Genomic DNA, 18,651 nt, shown 5'->3' on the forward strand with positions numbered 1-18,651 from the left:
TCTCACCGATTAAAGCCTATCTGGTCTCATATTTTACAAATGATTTTTGCCGTCTTCCTGTTTATTGGATATAACCTGGTCTCCACAAACTAGTGAGGGTCAGATTTACTCTCAACCTTCTGCTTGTCCTCTGCATAGATAATGGCTTGCATCACTATCCCAGTTTTTGTGCTTTCATTCTTTTTTGTCTAAAAAGGAGTGAAAAAAAATAAGAAGGAAAGAACCAAAGGGCTTCTCACGCTTATATGTGGCACCGTAAATAATGTGCGCGGCAAAGCCTTCCCCTCCCTGTCGGTGCTCAGACTCAGTTTTCCTTCTCTTCTGCGCCTGCCTCCTCACAGCCTTCTGCCCTTCCCCTTTCCACTCCATCAGTCTCGTGCCCCCAGTCACACCCTGCAAACGGAATTCTGCGATTCAAGTTCAAAATTAAACGCAAAACAGTCTTATCCCTGGCAGCTGGGATCATCTTCCTCTCACTACCGTCACTGGCCTTTGATGTATTCTGGGGACATTCTGGATGTAGGAACTGGTCATAGAAAGATGAGGCCCCATCATCCTGGGCTGGGAGGAATATGCTGCTGCTTGACATAGGCTGGTGTGGCCCATGTGAAAAGAAAGAGCCACAGTCATGACAGGATGGGGGTGGTGATGGGATTCCTGCAGGGACAAATATTTTCTTGCCGAGGACGCGGCCTCAGGCATTTCTGAACTGGGAAGGAGGTCCGCACACGCCCGATGCTGTAAATGGAGGTTCCTTAGTTGCTGGGGGGCCAGGGGCAGTATACACAGGGCTTGAAAGCCACAGGTGAAGATCCAGAGGTTTGCGGTATAGATTGCTGTTATTTAAAAACTAAAGTGGTGTAAAGGAAACAGAACAGCTGAGGGCCATTTCAAGGTCAAGACAAAGGACTCCTCCCAAGTGATAATCTCCTGCCTGGGCAAGAAGGAAAGGGAACTGAATAAACAACAGCAAGAGGAACAAAATCCCCAAAGCTTCCATCTTCTGTGGATTTGGCGGGGGGGGGGGGGGGGGGGGGGGGGGGGTGGGATGGGGGGTGGAGTGAGATATATTTTACTCTAGTCTGGGTTACTTGAGGTATGACCAAAAAAGAAAAAGGAAAATTACAAATAGAAGTCCTTGAACCACAACATAGGTGTGTAATGAATGCCTGGAAGGGCACAAATAGGTTTTTCATATATATATATATATATATATATATATATATATATATATATATATAAACATTCTCAGCTGTCACACCAGAGTCCTTGGAGTAGGTGGATTTCACAGTCCGGGCTGTCTAACCTCCAGACATCCGTCCATGAGCCAGTTTCCAATACACCCACTTCTGACAGTGCTGTAGCAATGAGCAAACCAGGAAGCTGCAGGTTCAGGGACAGTCAGGGAACTGACTGCCTGGGGAGTCTCTTTCTATTCTGGACAACAAGGATTGCAGGTGGTGCAGGTGGTGCTTGTGGTGCATGTGGTGCAGGTGGTGCAGGTGGTGCAGGTGGTGCAGGTGGTGCAGGTGGTGGTTCATTTCTCCTGGGTTGTCCAGCTGCATACCTGCAAACCCTACGATGCACGGTATTGCTCTTCCTAGAAGTACAGCCTAGATGCTGGAGAATCAGAAAGCAGTACTGGATTCCCAGGAAAGCAGAACTCTGTACCAAGGCCAGCATAGCCCTCAACAGCCTTCATTCTTCTTAGCACAGAGATAAGAAAAATGCATTATTCAAACGGCTGCCTCTGAGTATGGGTTCCTTGACATGGCAGGCATGGATCTCGAGCAAGGGGGAGAATATTTTGGCACTTGGTAATTATTTTGCATGAGCAAGTCTGAGGCTATATATTCCATCAATACTCATCACTTTAATGATGTCCTCTCTGAACTAACTGCTGTTTTCATGTGAAACAGCCTGACTTATTATCTGGTGGCCAAGGGCAGAGTTCTACAGCACATTCTGATTCGCAGCTCCCCCATCAACGATATGGACTTTACTTCTCCTAGCTCTGTATCCATAAGCAGAGCTATGGGGTAGAGCTCCAAGCAACTGGCACGCTTGGAGTCTTCCTGTTTCCTCGGAAGTTGTAGCAAAGCTGAGATGGTGGAAAATTGGGCTTTTCTTAAGTCCACCCAGTTCAACTGTAATGGTTCAAAGTTCATGATCTAGAATGGAGGACATGGCCACTCTGAGGCGTCAGTGGATGCTGTGGGCAGTTGGGCACAACTGCAAGGTGCATGCCATTTTATTGCAGACCAGTCTTTCATGGCTATATTTACGTGACTTGTAAGGCCCAGGTACTAATGTCATAGAACTGAACTGAAGGTGGCTCTGTATGCTAATGAGCTAAATAAAGGTGGAGTAACTGATCAGTCCCTAAGAAAGGGTTCTAGAATTCAGGGTCTACTGTAGAGTTCCTGTAAACCACGGTGCTGTTCCTGTTGATAAAGTTGTCCATTTATACAGGGCTTAGCGGGGCTGGCTGCATAAGTGGAATTAAATAACCTACTGGCCTCAGGTTCAGTTCTTTAGCAAGCATGTTTTAGAGTGTGGCTCATGGGTTTCCAAAACTGGCTCTCTACCTCTATCTTCCCTTTCAGATCTACCCAAATTACAGTTCTGGCTGTGAGAACGCCTCAGAAGAATGACTGCATAGTGGAAGAGGTAGTTTTTGGAAAGGTAATTGCCCTGTTTGTTGGTTCTGCTCCAAGTCTGGCCCACAGAGTCGAAATATATAAAAACGACACAAGGCAGCCTCATTGCAAGGCTGTCGTCTGCATGCTCAAGCCTTTCTCAAGCTGGAGACACATGGGCCCACATGCCCTGTCAGGATCCTCACTCAGGGAGAAGCCAGTTTGTTTTAACTCCTTTGGGGAGGGGAAGGGAGAGGTTCTCAGACAGCCACCTCAGCCGAGTGTTGATAGAAACCATCCAGTTCCTTGGACTCTGTACTGTAGTCTCTCATGTTTGAAGCAGAGTGAGGAAACCGGGCCATGAGGCATATGGCCCTTTATGGAACTTTTACAAAGCACTGGTCCCTCCCTTGTTTGTATACAGAGTTTTCAGAAATGTTCTGTTCATTAGATTAAGCCCAAGTAGACAAGGGCTTTCAGTCTTTTTTATATAACTCTCTTCTGTCTTGTGTTAGTGTAATTTCAAGTCCTTTTCTAGAACCAGAGAACTGACAGTGTCTGTCCAAGTTGCTCACCTCTAGCTCTCTGGGCTTCTAATCCCACATTTCTGTGGTGAACCCTCCCATCATGGCTGCATTGATATTTGGTACCTGACCCTCAGGCTTCATCCCTGAATGGATCCACTTGATTTGATGGCTTAGCTGTGTGGAAACTGTACGTGGTTCTTTTATCTTATTGGACAATTAACTTAATGCTCTCCAGATCACACACCTTCAATAGAATGAGGTGACATGCACTCTAGCGGGAAGGCACAACATATCACAATGTGAATTGTAGCACATGGAGCCATGTGGACAACAGCCCTGGTATCTTGATCACACAACTACAAGACTGCTTGAAGCTACATACGTGACTAGCAGCCATGACAGTAGCAGTGGTTCACTTTACCAGGGTCTAGATGTGAGCTGCAGTTTATTGATCTTTACAGTCTAAAACAAAGGTCACATTCAAAGGGAACATGTGAGGCGTTGTGCCTATGACACATATTGGTGATACTAAAGAACTTTAATAATTTAACGGACAAAAATCTTGCTTCACTATAGTTAAAAATGATTTAGTGTATATTCTAAAATAGCTACAAAAAACTTTGAATCCTTTTAAAACAAGCAAATGATAAATGTTTGAGATGAAAGTTATGCTAATTACCCCAATTTCATTACCACCTATTGTATACATGTATCAAAATATCATATTGCACCCATAAATATGTATGATTATGTCAGTTAGAGAAAAAAAGTGTTTTTTTTCCAACAGAAACAAACACAAGGCCAGGCAAAATAATTCTTCAGGATAGACAGCTCAATGGTCAATAATACAGGAATCTGCAGGCCCAAATGGCTCTCATGGCTCACGGGTGTGGTGTGACATAGGCCAAAGCCATTTCTGTCCTCAATGGAGACTGAAGACAAATTCCTCCCCATTAAAACCAAGCTCTAAGGTTAGTACTCAACTCTCTTTTTTTTCCCTACTGCATCTGTCCCCAATACACATGAAGGAATTTCTAAGACATTTCCTACCTGCACAACTGCAAACTGGACCTGGCAGGGGAAGTGTTTTCTGCATGGAGTGCTGCAGTGGTGGTCTTAGGGAAGTCTGAAGATGCATGACCTCTACACCAGAGGAATCCCAGAGAGGATGACAAAGTATGCCCAATCATCCCTACTGCCGCCATGGTTCTCCCCAGGATAGCTCTGAAGGTGGGAGAGGGCTAAGGTGCAAATCGGTAGCACAAAAAACAGCAAGCATCATTTAAAAATCAGTTTCACATGCATCAGTTAGAACATAAAGAAACTGGAGGCTTTACACATTAACATTCTTTTAGAAGGTGGTGCCCATGGATATCTATCATATACTCAGATTTTCTTCTCATTAATTAGATTATAATGTACTTGGTTAATTCTAACAAGGTATTAATGCCAAATTAATCTGAGTCATAAAAACAAAGTATTTCTGGGTTTTAGTCAGTCCTCCAAGAGTTGGGAGCCATATGGCTGGTGATACAGGAGGAGGAGGAGGGAGGTCTGTGGGATGACTCTGCTCCCATTTAAGGAGGCACGTCTTCATTCTTCTGCTCAGTGGCAGCCTCAGCCTTCTAGTCTTAGTTTAGGGCCATCTCTGCACAAGTCTAGAAACCTGCCTGCAGTCCTGGCTCCTCCTGAGGTCCCAGGACTGTCGCTGTGCCTCCTGCCATCCTTCTCTGCTTTTGCCGAGCATTTTCCCCTCGCAGGGCTTGGCATTCCACCCAGATAGGAAACACCCTAATCTAGGTGTCACCATGCATTTCTTGTTTATATGCGCAAGGACCTGCACATGATGTTGGTGCTTCTTTATAGGTGAACAAACATGTGAATAGATCCATAAGCATCTCTTACAGGCCAGGTTGAAAGATACAGAACATGTATCTTATAGAATCTCAGTCTTCAAAACCAAAATGGAAATAGAGGAGGACGGGGATCACCATATCATGAAGGTACAAATAAATAAAAAAGTGTTTTACAACCAAAAAAGAGAATGATACATTTTAAATGACAGTCCAAGGCTCTTATCCTCAAACCAGCATGTGTTAGAACAACTAGGAGGGCCTTTTTTGTAGGTTCCCATCTCTATAATTTGTTACTGAATTTGGAAATGACCTAGATGCTTTCATTTCTCGCTAATTTGCAGGTAATGCCAATGCCACAGGTTTAGGAAAAATTTAGGGGAATCTGTAGGCGAACAGACAATTAAGTCTAAGGTGGTGAAGAGCAGCTTAAATGCTACTTTTACCTTCGTATCTTAGAGGAGTGGGGCATGGCTGGGCAAAGAGACTGGGCAAAGTTGTAAAGATAGTGGGCACGGAGAGGCGAGGCTGCCAGAATTCAGGACATTGTTCTGGAGGCCGTCAGCACTATGCCAGGGAACCTAGGTTACTTACTAAGCATCAGAGGCCATGGGGGAATGTTGCAGACTTATTCCAAGAAGAGGCTGACAATGGAAAGCAAGGGCATGATGGGTAAGAGCTGGATAGTTAAGCCACCTGTCCAAGCTGCTCTATTAAGGAAAACCAAAATAGAACTGAGAGGTGTTTGTCCAACAGCCCCTCCATGGGTTCTTGGGGCTCATCTGAGCAGGCAGGACAAAGGCTGCTCTGCTGGACCTGGGAGTCGACTTTCATTATCTCTCTCACACGTAAAGACACAGGTACACAGCAGAATTTATCACCTTCCTCCACACACACCCACATGAAAGAGCGTGTAGCGCTGAAGATTAGATTTAGCCCCGTGTTAAGTGTCTGAGGGTGGAGGTGTTACCACACGCAGCAGCATGGAAACCCCATCTACTACACAGAACTGAGGCGATCAAGAACGGGATCGCACCCAGCAAATGGAGCCTGCTGGAAGGACAACAATCATTATGTTTCGGCTCTAACTCCCCAAATAAAAATCTCAGCAGATAGACAGTGGCAGGCGCTACTGTCCACATAGCAAGTGTATTCTGTAGCCCTGCAAAGGCATAGTTAAGCCAGGACACTGGGAAGTCAAGAAACAGCACAGGACCGCACAGCTTGTAGCTACAGAGTAGGATGTGAGCTTAGAAAAGCCCAAAACCAACCTTTATGTGTTTGACTACAGATGAGGTTTGCTCTCTCAGGAAAACATTTGGAAGTCATACACACACTTGAAAACCCAATTTTTGCTTTGTGCATACTATGATCCCCAGTTAGCTTCATCTTCTCTTTCCCTTCTTGTCAAAATTCTGGAATTTCTCTTATGTGCCAAGCACTAGGCACATAGGTGGGAGCTGCCTTAAAAAACCCTTAGGGAAAAGAGACTTTTCTAAGCAGGGAAATAATCCTAGCTATGAAATTATGTATGTGAGTGGCCCATAAGGTCTTCAGAGGGATTAAACCACTCCATGGGCCATTTCCTCAAAGGGTGGTTTTGGCAGTCCTTGTGACTGACTAAAGTTTCAGAATCTATCCCCAAATTCATTCAGTTGCCCATCACACCCTACACTGAGCCTGTCCCTGACACCAAACAGAATCCAAATTTCTTGGGAGAAGAGAGTGAGTGGCAAGTGGGTTTAACACGGTTGCCTGATAGCAGCTCATCCGAAGTCCTCCTTCAGTTCCCCCTTGGAATTCTGATCTTCATTTGCAGTTTGTGACATTCATGTCAAACGCTTGCCTGGAGCATGAAGTTCAAGCAGAGAGATCCTGACCTGGTCCTCGGGCAGGTTCCTTTGTAGCTCCTAACCGCTCATTGTAAAGTTCCAGGTGGTTGGAGCTGCGGCTCACATTCCTCACAGACTATCTTCTGTCTTTTTATGGGCAGGAACGCCCAGCTGTGATATTAACCACCAATGCTGAAATCTCTCCACATGGCTTCAAGGCCACCAGTGGCCTACTTTCGGGTACAGAGCTCCAGGAGCAGGCAAGCCCACTTCTGTCTGGAGCCGGAAGGTCCTAGAGTCAACCAGATCTATTCAAGATACAAAGGATGCTTTAACATATGCAGATGCCCCAAACAACTTTGTAGACACAAATCCTTTTAATAAGCTTGAGACGGGCCTGACTTTATTTAAATGTTTAATTCTGAATGTATGTACGCCTGGTAGTAATGTTCACCATCTGTCTGACACTGCCTGGTGAGGTAATTGTCAAGCTACAGTGTGGCATATGGTGCACATATTTGGACCTTAAATATAACCGCCTTGGCATGAAACAATTGGAAACGAAGATGTAATCTTTGGTATCATTCAAGTTGAAGTTGAACAAACAGACAGTTCTGGGCTATTACTGTTTTCTTATTTTGTGATAAATACGCCTCCACTGGCAGGCCCTTCGAGCAGCACTGGAGTGGCAAGCTTGGCTTCAACGCACCACATCTTTTCCTCCCTGCTGTATCCCTTAGGAACCCCATCAGGAGGGCAGTGCTACAGGGGAGACCTGCAGCCATGGGCAGCATCTGACCTTAGCCAAGGAGGATAGGAGGGTCCCATGTAAGGGCACATCTGGGCTGTGGCCTTGAAGGACTTCTTAGATGATCACTAACAGCATCGGCTCTTGTCTCAACTCGCCCTTCTGCCTCCCTAGCTTTTCTCCACAGCCTTGTCTTGCTTCCTTTCCCTAATGAGTTCTTCATCACAACAAATCTGGTGGTCTGGGTGTAAAGAGGGAAGAAAGGACAGAGCAAGGCCCTTTCCCAGCCCTGCTAGTGCCCCAGAATATACATACAGCTCCACGAGAGAACAACACTCTTTTCAAGTTATTTTGGTTAAATGATTGTGACCTTGGAGTAACAAATATCCCAAGCATTGTTCTCTTCTTGCTTTAAATACTCGCAGCTCTGTAGCTCTGGGCACAGCTGCGAAGATGCCTCAAGTCTGACTTGAAAGACTTACTTTCTGTTGGCTTCGAGGATGAGGGCAGCTATTGTGGTTGCTGCCGCTCACTGGCTCTACAGCAATGTAAATATGGCAACAGGGATAAACGTGACTCCCGCAGAGATGGGGCTGAGGATGTGGTCCTCTCTTCTTCTCAATGGGCACAGCCTGTCATTCATTACACGCGGCTCTTCGTACAATGACAGCTTCCTGTGTAGAGTCAGCATAGACACTTTCCTAACTCTGCTCTTCCCTTGCTCATGCTCACTGCCTTCCCATTTATCAAGGGAGACAGTAGGTAGTTCTGGGAGGAAGTAGGATAGTCAGCGATGTGCAAGCCCTCACGCACATGAGGAGACCCGGTAGGTCAGTCACCAAGGTAATAATCCAGCCTTGGTTTTCCTTCCAGTCTAAATGATGACTTGATTCCACATCTTGGAATCCTGCCAGGACTTGTGCTTAAGCCTCCAGCTTTACATGTCCTCTGGTCCTGATTAGCAACAAGGCTAAATTTAGCCAAGGTCTCTCTGGTGCCACTATGGTCACAGAAGGCTTCTAAAATCTCAAAGGAAGGCATGTGATTTAATGGATCCAGGAAAAGGCAAAAGAAGCCAGATTTTCTACAATACCGAGCGGTTTTGAGGCAGAGTGATAGTGTTAGCCGCTGAAGATACTAAATTCTGATGCGGGTCTCCCTTGAGACTCAGAGTGCACAGGGCTGTGGTCTGGGGTCACGTTCTCAGAGACGCCCGACTCAGGGGATGAGATGAAGAAAGAAGATTCTTTCTCAGGCTTCCTGCTCACTTCAGATTCCTGCTGCTATGTGGCTTTGACCCCTTTCCTCTGGAATAGTGTCCAGAAGTCCAAATCTCCAGGGCAGCTCCATCCTGCTTCCCGGGTCCTGAGGGAACCAATGCTGCCCAGCGGTGACTTCCCACTCATCAGCTGTGCCTCTTGGTCAGCCCCACTGCCGGTCTATTGCTTTTCTCTTTCTCCACAGGTTTTATTTATGAGACTTTCTAAATCACAAAAGAGCTACAAGAAAATCTAGTGAACAGTGTGAAGATGCAGAACCTTGACCTCCAGCCACAGGTTGCTAGACTTGCTGTGTTTACCTATGCTCTTCTTCTAGATGCATGCATGTATAGGCATGGTCTCTGTAATGATTTTTTGGCTGGTTGCTAAGATTTCTGGGAACAAGTTAGATACCCTGAATCCTTTGTTTCTTTGTATGCTTATGCTGGCACCACTAATATTGCTTAGATAACCAATGGACCATTACCAGAGGTGTAGGCAAGGATGCTGTAGTGCTGGTCACTACACAGGCCATGTCCACAGTGTCCTACAGAGCCCTTTGCTGGTTTTTGTATGCATGGCCTTGGTGTTTATCCCATCAACTGTTTTGTAAACTGTGCCCATTGTTCTGGAACTTGTGTTGGTTCCTGTACTGGTTGGTGCTGAGTCCTGTCTCACGCCCTGGCTGTGGTGTGGGCTTACGAACCCATCCCCACTTCTCACACAGTAGAGATGCTGAGCACCCTATAGTGAGAACACACACCTTATTGCCTGCAGTGCCTTCGTCCTGACACTCACTCTGGGGTCCCTAGAGGTCCTTCCATTCCCTGCGTCATAGGCCTCTCACACCCACAAGTTCAACTGCCCAGATTCTCTTTCTGACTCCTGGCTTATTGGTCATCTTTCTTGTCCCCAGAACTTGAAGAGTGCAATTGTGCCTTCCATCTGTGCTTCTACCTGGTGACCTAGGCCGAGACGACAGCAATACAGCAATGAGATGCATTCTCCTTCTCCGTGCCTACCCCAGCTTCAGAATAAAACAAATTTCCAGTCCTCCCCTCAAAGAAAAAAAAAGAAAAACAAAAAGAGAAAAAAGCGGACCAACGGATGAGAACAGTAAAGGATAAAGAGGCAGCTCCTGTGGGCTCCCTGGTAAAGCAGCTGGTAGAAATGAGGCTGGATCCGAGCATGCCCAAAACAGTAAGGATGAAGAGGCAGCTCCTATGGGCGCTCCCTGGTAAAGCAGCTGGTAGAACTGAGGCTGGATCCGAGCATGCCCAAGTTAGCCTTTCCTCTTTTGTTTCATGCCAGGGAGACCTGTCTGGGGAGACGGGTACACAGACATTATCCCTCACGTTGTAGGAACTGTGGGGGACTAGCTTAGCTTGGAGGCTGTGTTTAGGTGGCTACTTGGGCTATTTTGTGGTACATCCAGGTGACAAGACATTCCCTAGTTAGCTTTATCAAAATAAAACTACCATTTGAACTCTCATCTGCCTGCCGACGGCAGCTGCATGCTGCTTCCATCTCAGGAGGACAAGAAGCTTCCCTCATTGGTTATCTGAACCCCACACGACTGCCTGCATTTTCTAAAGAGTCTTAACCAAAGTAGAGAAATGCAGGTTTCCTCACTCAGTCAGGAGGGGTGGAAGGGAGCCATTTGTTGCCTCTAACGTTCTTTCACTAGAAGCGGGGTACAGAGAGAAGAGTCGGTTGCCTACGTTGTGGGACAATGGGGACAACTCAGAGCTAATCAAGCAGGGTGGGAGTAGCAAGGATAGAGGCCACCCTCCAGCTTGTACCACGTCCTGAGCAGTAGGCCTATCTGGAAACTACAGGAAGAATTCAGAAGGTTGGAAGGCCCATGACCCTTGAATTTAGGTGTAAAGAAGGTGGTAGAAGGCCCCTTTGGAACACTTTAGAGAAAGGGAAACCCTGGCCCTTTTTCTGCTGGTCACACACTGGTAGTGTCTCTGATGTCCCAGTGAGCCTTGCTGCATTGCCACTGTGGGGAGAGAGAGGGCTTCTGCTCTAGCTTCCAAGGGCACCTGCATTTGCCATGGAAACTGAGACTTCCAGGTCCTCTGGAGATGCTCACATATCTTTATTAGCAGGCACCGGAGGTCTGTTTTCTACAACAAAGTCCCGTCTTCAGATACAGAGAAGATTAGCCTGTGGTTAGGAGGGCCTGAGTGATGGGCAAAAGTTCAAGCTACAGTAAACAGGAGGATCGGAATCTCCTGGCCTTTTGCTGACATCATAAAGATTTTAAATGATCTCAAGCGATGTTTGGTTCCTTTCTGAACGAGAAGCAAAATGAAGAGAAGAGAAGTATTATCTGAGAGAAAAAGTGGGGCCTGGATCCCTCGTGTATGACGGAATGCAATATGTGTGCAGGTGTGTGTGTGTGTGTGTGTGCTTGCGCGCGCGCACACGCACGCTTATGGAAACATGTATGCAGACATGAAGGAGATCATGTGGGTAAGATTCATGCCATCTTTCTAGGTCCTCAGACAGTCTGAGAATAGCAGCTTTGCCTCCACACAAAGACAGTCTGAGAAGAATGGCCTTGCTCCACTCCCTCCACCGCCCTGGAATCACCGCCAGCCTTGGCACCTGGGCAGGCCTGAATGTGCGGCTTGACTTCTTGTTTCATCTTGAGAGCTGTAACCATGGGATTTATCACAGAACATGGCACAACTTAAGTGTTTAATAAGAGGGTCAGCCATCTGTGTCCTTTACTCTGAGCGCGAAGCAGTCGCGGGTGGAGGTTAACAGCCTGGGGGTAAGACACAGCTCTGTCTTTTATTAATTTGATGACTGGTTAGGTTACTGGACCTCCCTGAGTCTCTTCCTCCTTGCCTATAAAGCAGAGATAACAATGGGGGCCATTTTGTGCTGCTGTTGGAGAATAACACAATATGACCAAAACATAGAGTAGAAGATGAAAATTAGTGCTTTGTCAACAGACGGGGTGCTCAAACTGTCTGTGTAACCTAGCCGGGACAGAACAGGTTCTTAGTGGAGCAGCCAGACATCATATCATATGTGTGTGTGTGTATGTGTGTGTGTATGTGTGTGTGTGTGTGTGTGTATGTGTGTGTGTGTGTGTGTGTGTGTGTAGTCCTGCTGAGATGGGGTGGCTTTCAAAGTCTTCAGAGGAGACGTCTCAAGCTCTGACAGCTCAGGAAGTTTTTCAACAATCATTTGTCATTTTACGCAGTGTCTGCATTAGTTCAGGGTTAGAAATCTCCTGCACTGAACATAAAAAAATCTCAGTGCTAGAAAGAACATAATTTGATGCACGGACATTTGACAGATATTCTTGTTAAACCTCATTTTACCAATAAATCCTCTTACACTGTACGCAAAATATTCTGTATTAAACAAATGGTCCAAACCCTTGAGCTTCTACGTGGTCCTGAGAAGAGCAGGACAATGCAGTTGAGAAGCTGAAATAGCAAGGAGAGACCAGCTCAGGGACCTGGGCTCTGGCTGTGGCTCCTTTAGTACCTAACCCCCGACTGTGGGCAGATCACCCCACCTCTCTCAGTTCATTATTGCCCCCTATGATGCTAGTTCAATAAATTTGGAAAATAGGGGAAGAGTCAGAGAATTCCTAGGGTGCTTGTGCATCTTCAGCAGCATGGTGCGTGACAGGGGCACAAGTAAGCACTCTCACGTGCTAGTCTAGCCCAGGTGACCACTATGGAGATGCCGTTTTCAAGACAGCTGCTCTGCAGAAGATCTTTCTTTTCAATCCTATCCTGTGTGCACTTTTAAGGAGGTGTTCTGAGCGTGCACGTTAGAACCTAAAGAGGTAACCTATACCTATGCGCATGTCACCTGCTTCTAACATCCAGAACTCGGTCTGAGTCCATGATCCAAGTGTCGGGACCTGCACTCTAAGAGACATGGTTGGTTCTCTGGCTCTGGCATAGGGTGCCATATGGACAGCAAGCAAATTGGATGCTCTAACCCTCATCCATAAACTAATTGCAATATTCATTAAGCATTCAATGAGGGGCAAGCTTTAAACAAGGCAAGTTTATCTTCATGGACATTTCTTGCTGGTTACAAGAACTCCCATATTAAAGACCCAGAGCCTGCAACTGGGTCATTCACGGTGCTCTAGAAGTGAGCAGCGGGGCTGCTGGCTACACTGAAGCCCCTCCCTGAGCTCAACCACACAGGTGACCTTGGCCTCTCCCCATGAACAGCAGCTGTCCAAGGATCTCCTAGAGTTCAACTCACTTTCTTTTCTTTTTTTTCCTGGCAAAGAACAAACTAAACTTAGATTTAGAATTAAAAGTCAGCCTGATGAATTGTGACCAATAAGCAAGTTTACTTCAAGAAAAATCAACATAGAGGAAAAAACATTTCCTTCATAATAGATGTAATAGTAGGGAATATTAGAATTTCATCTTTATTTGCTATAAAAGAAATGTTTCCCTAAGACATTCAAAATATAAGTTGAGTTTTAAACACTGTCTGATGCAGATTTTTGTAATGTGTTATCCAAGCATGTAGTTCTGTCCACTAAAATAGATACTACCCAAGGCAGGGAAATGTATTGATATTCCATGTCTATCAAACACAAATAAATACAATTATTGATGCTTTGCTTCAAGTGTTATGACAAAAATGTAAAGTGCGCTAGGCTTTAAAGAAAGATGAAACCGGGGAAATGAAGGAGCCCACAGGGTCTTAGTCTTTCCCATTCTTGTAAGTTCGTCTGAGGAAATCACAGTGAGATCTGTTTCAGTCTAAAACACATATTCCTCCTCAGGTGGGATACTTTTCGGATTTAGTATTTTGCATCAGAGGATGCCGGGGTAGTAGCAAGCAGAATACTGTTGGTACGTGAAGTCAGTGTCAAGATAGATTTCACATCCCAGTGAACATTCATATGACAGGAAATAGCCTAAGAATTTGTTTTCATTTATTGAAGTAGAATAGAAAAGCCTTGCAAAGATGCTGTGACCTGCCCCTGTCACAGTCACACGGCTTGGGTCACGGGTCTCACCAATTACTGCACAGATTTTCTTATTTTTTTGTTTCATGTCGTTCTTTTTATTCTCACTTCAGGTCAGAGGTGAAAGGGAAGCATCTTTCTTTGTGGGCTCACCTCTGAAAGCCCTCTTCCTGGTGGTCGGACTGAAACAAAGACCTAGAGAAACTGCATATGAATCCTAGAGTTCCCGAGAAGCCCACTTCCCAGAGTACTTTGAAAGCGCTAAGTTTATTTCTGCTCTCACTCTTTCTCCTCCCTGTGGCCAATGACATGAGTCAGACACATTTGCTCAAACCCTGTAGAGAGATGGGTCCCATCACTATACAATGTGATTATCTAATTTGTCTCCTGTCAAAAAACATATTTTGGGCATGGTGTGGAAGATGGTAAGTGTTATGTCTTTTTAGGGTCACTGCTGAAATATGTGCATGGGACAGACATGCTAGGCTCATTATTCATCTGTCTCTGGCTAAAGACTGAAACTGTTTTTAGTGCGGATGTAAACACTTAAGAAACTCAGAGATATATATTTTTTATATTTACTCCGGGCTCAGCTAGCTAAAACCAAAATTACCTTCGGGTTTCGAAACCAGAAAAACTCATAGCCAAGAAGGCAATGCATTAATGAGCAGGCCCACAGGCCAGATGCCTAATTGCTGTTGGAGAAACAGGGATGCAAATGAAACTTATGACACAGCACTGGTAAGAGGGTTCCAATCGGTAGGTGGTACCAACATTTTTGATACTTGGCAATTTGGGCTTTATGGACTGCTTGTTGAATGTTCTGTCAATTATTGTAGGTGATTAAGTGTTGCTTGACAAACTCAGGCTGGGCTCCTTGGCCCTAGATGACCAGCACTTTTGTTAATATCGATAATTTCCCAGCATCCTCTGCTGACTTGCCCATCTTTCTTATAGGTGAAGGGAGACGTTTGCTGGCATGTATTAAGCAAGTGCTGGTACATATCTGGTTTCTGAACTAGACCCTAGGTGTCATACCAAAATACAGAGATGTCTCTTCCTCAAGATATTGAATAAGCCTGTCTTTGGTTTCATGTGGCAAAACTCTAACAGCAGACTGAATGGTAAGGAAAAGCCCTCCTCACAAACGAGTCTCATGGGTAAGAAGTCTCTTGGTGGCTACTGTTCAGTCACAAGTCTGGAATCCTAACAGCTAGAACTGTTGAGATTGTCTGACTGGAGGAAGAAATGATCCCTCCTGCCGTTGGGACCATTTCCCCAGGTGCAAACTTTGTTTGAATATTCTGCATTGCCTTGCCTACAAATCCTCACACCAGGACTAATCATACAGTTGTGGCCAACTTTACATCACGAGTGAACCACAGTTGTTTATATAAAATGGTCTCACGAGAGAAGGAACTGAGACATAATGTTCTAAGGTGGCAAAAGGGCATTTAGCAATGGTCAAGACTCTCAGCTCGGCAGGATATAAGAAACACTAGCATTCACCTCTCTAAGTGTGACCCTGAACTCACTCACTCCGAAGGGAATTGTATTTACAGTAGACTTGGCAAAAGGAAACCTTTGAAGTAGGTTTAGGAGAAGAGCAGAGGGGTAAGTTACCAGGGCACGATGATCGTGCTAGAACTCTGCTCACTAAAACCTGGTGCCAGCACGGACCAGGTTCAATCATTCTTTGAACCACAGAATATAAGAATATTTGAAAGCAGTGGGAAAGGGACTAGGATGCTGTTGATTTTAATAAATGTGTATAAAATAGTTTCAATTTTATCATTGCTATAAATATGGGATAAATTCATACACATTTATTACATTGTGGTCTAAATTAGTTTGAATTATATGAATACATGCAATAAAGTCTCAATTACTGGACATAGAAACATGCAATTTAGGGATTGCTGGCAGATGTTGGTATCTTTATGTTTCCCCATTTATAATTTAGCTGCCCAATTACATTTGGTGGCATTTGATGAATAACTATCGACCGAATGTCACCACCATGAGTGTAATCAGGCTTCATGTGATCCACTTAGTACCAGGTATGTGCTAAGCAAAGAGAACTTTTGTAAGAGCAGAGTGGTTTCTAAACAGAAAGAGCCTCTGTGTTTATCAGAAGGTCATTCTTCCAAGGTCTCCTCTGACTTCCTTTGAATTTGGCTATGAAAATGGTTTTCTAACAACCTGGAAGTTCAGCCCTGTTGTACAGAGAAGGGATTTCACAGGGCAAGGGAGATCTGTGATTATCATTGATGGGTTGCGTCTTCAACCAGCCGTGCTGACCCGAGGAACGTCTGTGGGTAGGACTGCCTATACCGCCTTTGTTCACTGGAGACTGGAACAAAGCACAGGGATAATCATTTGCGTATTGGCATCTGTGGGCCTGATGCTTCAAAACAGGATTCATCCAAAAATGGAAAAACCATCAGGACTATAGCCTATGTCTTCTGGATATGGTTTCCACTTTTAAACAGATATATCCATCCATCCGAGGTGCTGTAAGCACATTATAGATCTAGATAAACACCAAGGTCCACAAGTGTGCAATCCTGAGGCATATGTTACTTAAAATAATACAGATGAAATTTTTAATATAATCTTAATTCAGGGCTGGAAAGATGAATCAGCCATTAAAGGTGCTTGTCACTGAGCCTGTGATCTCAAGAAGCCACAAGGAGAGAACTACTGCAAGCTGTCCTTACCTCTACTCACAACACACGGCATCCACATGAACACACACACATACACACACACACATACACACACACATACACACACTAAGTGAATGCAAAATTATCTTAGTCTATTTTATGAGGCTAATAATTAAAATATCAGATATTACCATATCAATAAACTTTTTAAATGTTTTTGCTATAAATTATAGTTCAGTATAATAATCAGTTAGTTATTTTTGAAAGGAAATATTTCTCTTTATTTAAATTTAATGATAGGAGCTAATGTATCAATTTTATGTCCATTCATATATATATATATATATATATACATATATATATATACACCCTTATTTATAGATCAGAGAAAATTAATGTCAGCTTAGAGACTAACATTTTTAGAAAGCTAAAGGCAGAAGGTCAGAGAAAGAAAGTCATATGTGAGTTTAACTGCTATAAATAGCACATGGAGAATTTTTCATGCAGACGATATTGACGCTTCAGTTTATAGCTGATTTTAGCCTGCCTTTGCAGAGACGTGGAGAAAACCATGGGTCTGGAACGGGGAGCCAGAGGCTGAGCGGCTGGGCCTCCCTCCATCCTGTTCACAGTCTTCGTAACCTCTGGACTTACTTGAAAGTATCAATCGTACATAAAATCTCATGACTTTTAGTGCCTAAATTTAAAACCATATGAGGAAAGTGATGAGCAAAATGCATATCATGTATGCAGAATGTAGCCACTGTGATAATTCCCATAATTATTGATATCTTCAGAGGCAGAGTGACTGCAAATTTACCTGGCATTTCTGGCTCAGCCACTCTCTTCTCTGTCATTATCTTGCCTCTCCTGATTTAGTCATGGAAGCCACTTGCATTTCAGAAAACTCTCAAAGAGAATAATATCGACCTTTTTGTAGTAACCTCCAGGGTCCCTGAAGTAAATCTTTTCCACAACGTATAGCATACACTTTGAGTTAATCATGGATAAATACATCCTTCAGAATTGGTGAGGCTTGCTTTGCTTTCACAATTTGTGGTAACAGAGGCAAAGACAGATTTATAAACATTAACTGACAAAATTACTTTCTAAATAATTCTGGGGAACTATAAAGCCAGTGAGAGTTGGACTCCTGAAATATTTCCTTGTAGTATGTTCCTGAGAGGTTCTTCACTTCTCACGCCCAGACACCCCTCTCTACAGACTTCTGACAATGGTTTTGTAATCTGATGTGCTTATCAATATTGGCAAGAGATGGAAAGGGTGCATGAAGTGTAAAAGTCCCCTTGTCTGTTTTGTAGTTTGGCTCTAGACCGGCCTCTTATACTCCAACAAGAGAGTAGGGTAGACACATTTCTTACTCCAGGAGGCATAGGTTATATCATCTACCTTTGTATTTTTTTTTGTATTTGTTGCTAAGTATTAGGATCCTGGAGAACACTCTAAACGACCTGTAGATAATTCATTTTGTTTCTTTGGCAATGTGCTTTTACTGTGTAAGTGTTAGGTTGTAAAAATATGTTGGATCAAAACACAAAGACAGTGTTTGCCATGATTTTACGTTGGAGTTTAGTTGGAATCACTGATGGTTTGAGTCATATTGAAGCCATCCTCTAGACCACAACGGATGATGTATACAAAGCAATAGGAAGCCACGGAGAGATTTATTCTGAGGTGGTTACTATAAGAAGCTTTGCAGTCTTGATGTATCATTTGCATTCTAAGAATAAAGACAAAATCTGCAGAAAAAGGACCCAATGGAAACTAACTGGAAGATAAAGAGGGCCAAAGCAGCAGGGGAGTGGTGGTGCTCATCTATAATCCCAACACTCAGGAGGAAGAGGCAGGTGGATCTCTGTGAGTTTGAGGGCAACCTGGTTTACAAAAGCTAGTTCCAGGATAGGCTCCAAAGCAACAGACAAACCCTCTCCTGGAAAACAAAACCAACAACAAAACAAACAGACAAACAGAGGACCAAAGCATGAACTATGAGAATAGTGATAATAGATTAGGAAGATTCCAAACCTTTAATAATGATTAATTGAGAATACGGTATTGCAACCAACAGAAAAAAAAGAGCACAGCTAGAGGGGAAGATGGGTTTGCCTTTAGGCTCATTTGGGTGCTT

This window comes from Arvicola amphibius, chromosome 5, assembly GCF_903992535.2.
Source record: "Arvicola amphibius chromosome 5, mArvAmp1.2, whole genome shotgun sequence".
NCBI classification, from domain to species: domain Eukaryota; kingdom Metazoa; phylum Chordata; class Mammalia; order Rodentia; family Cricetidae; genus Arvicola; species Arvicola amphibius.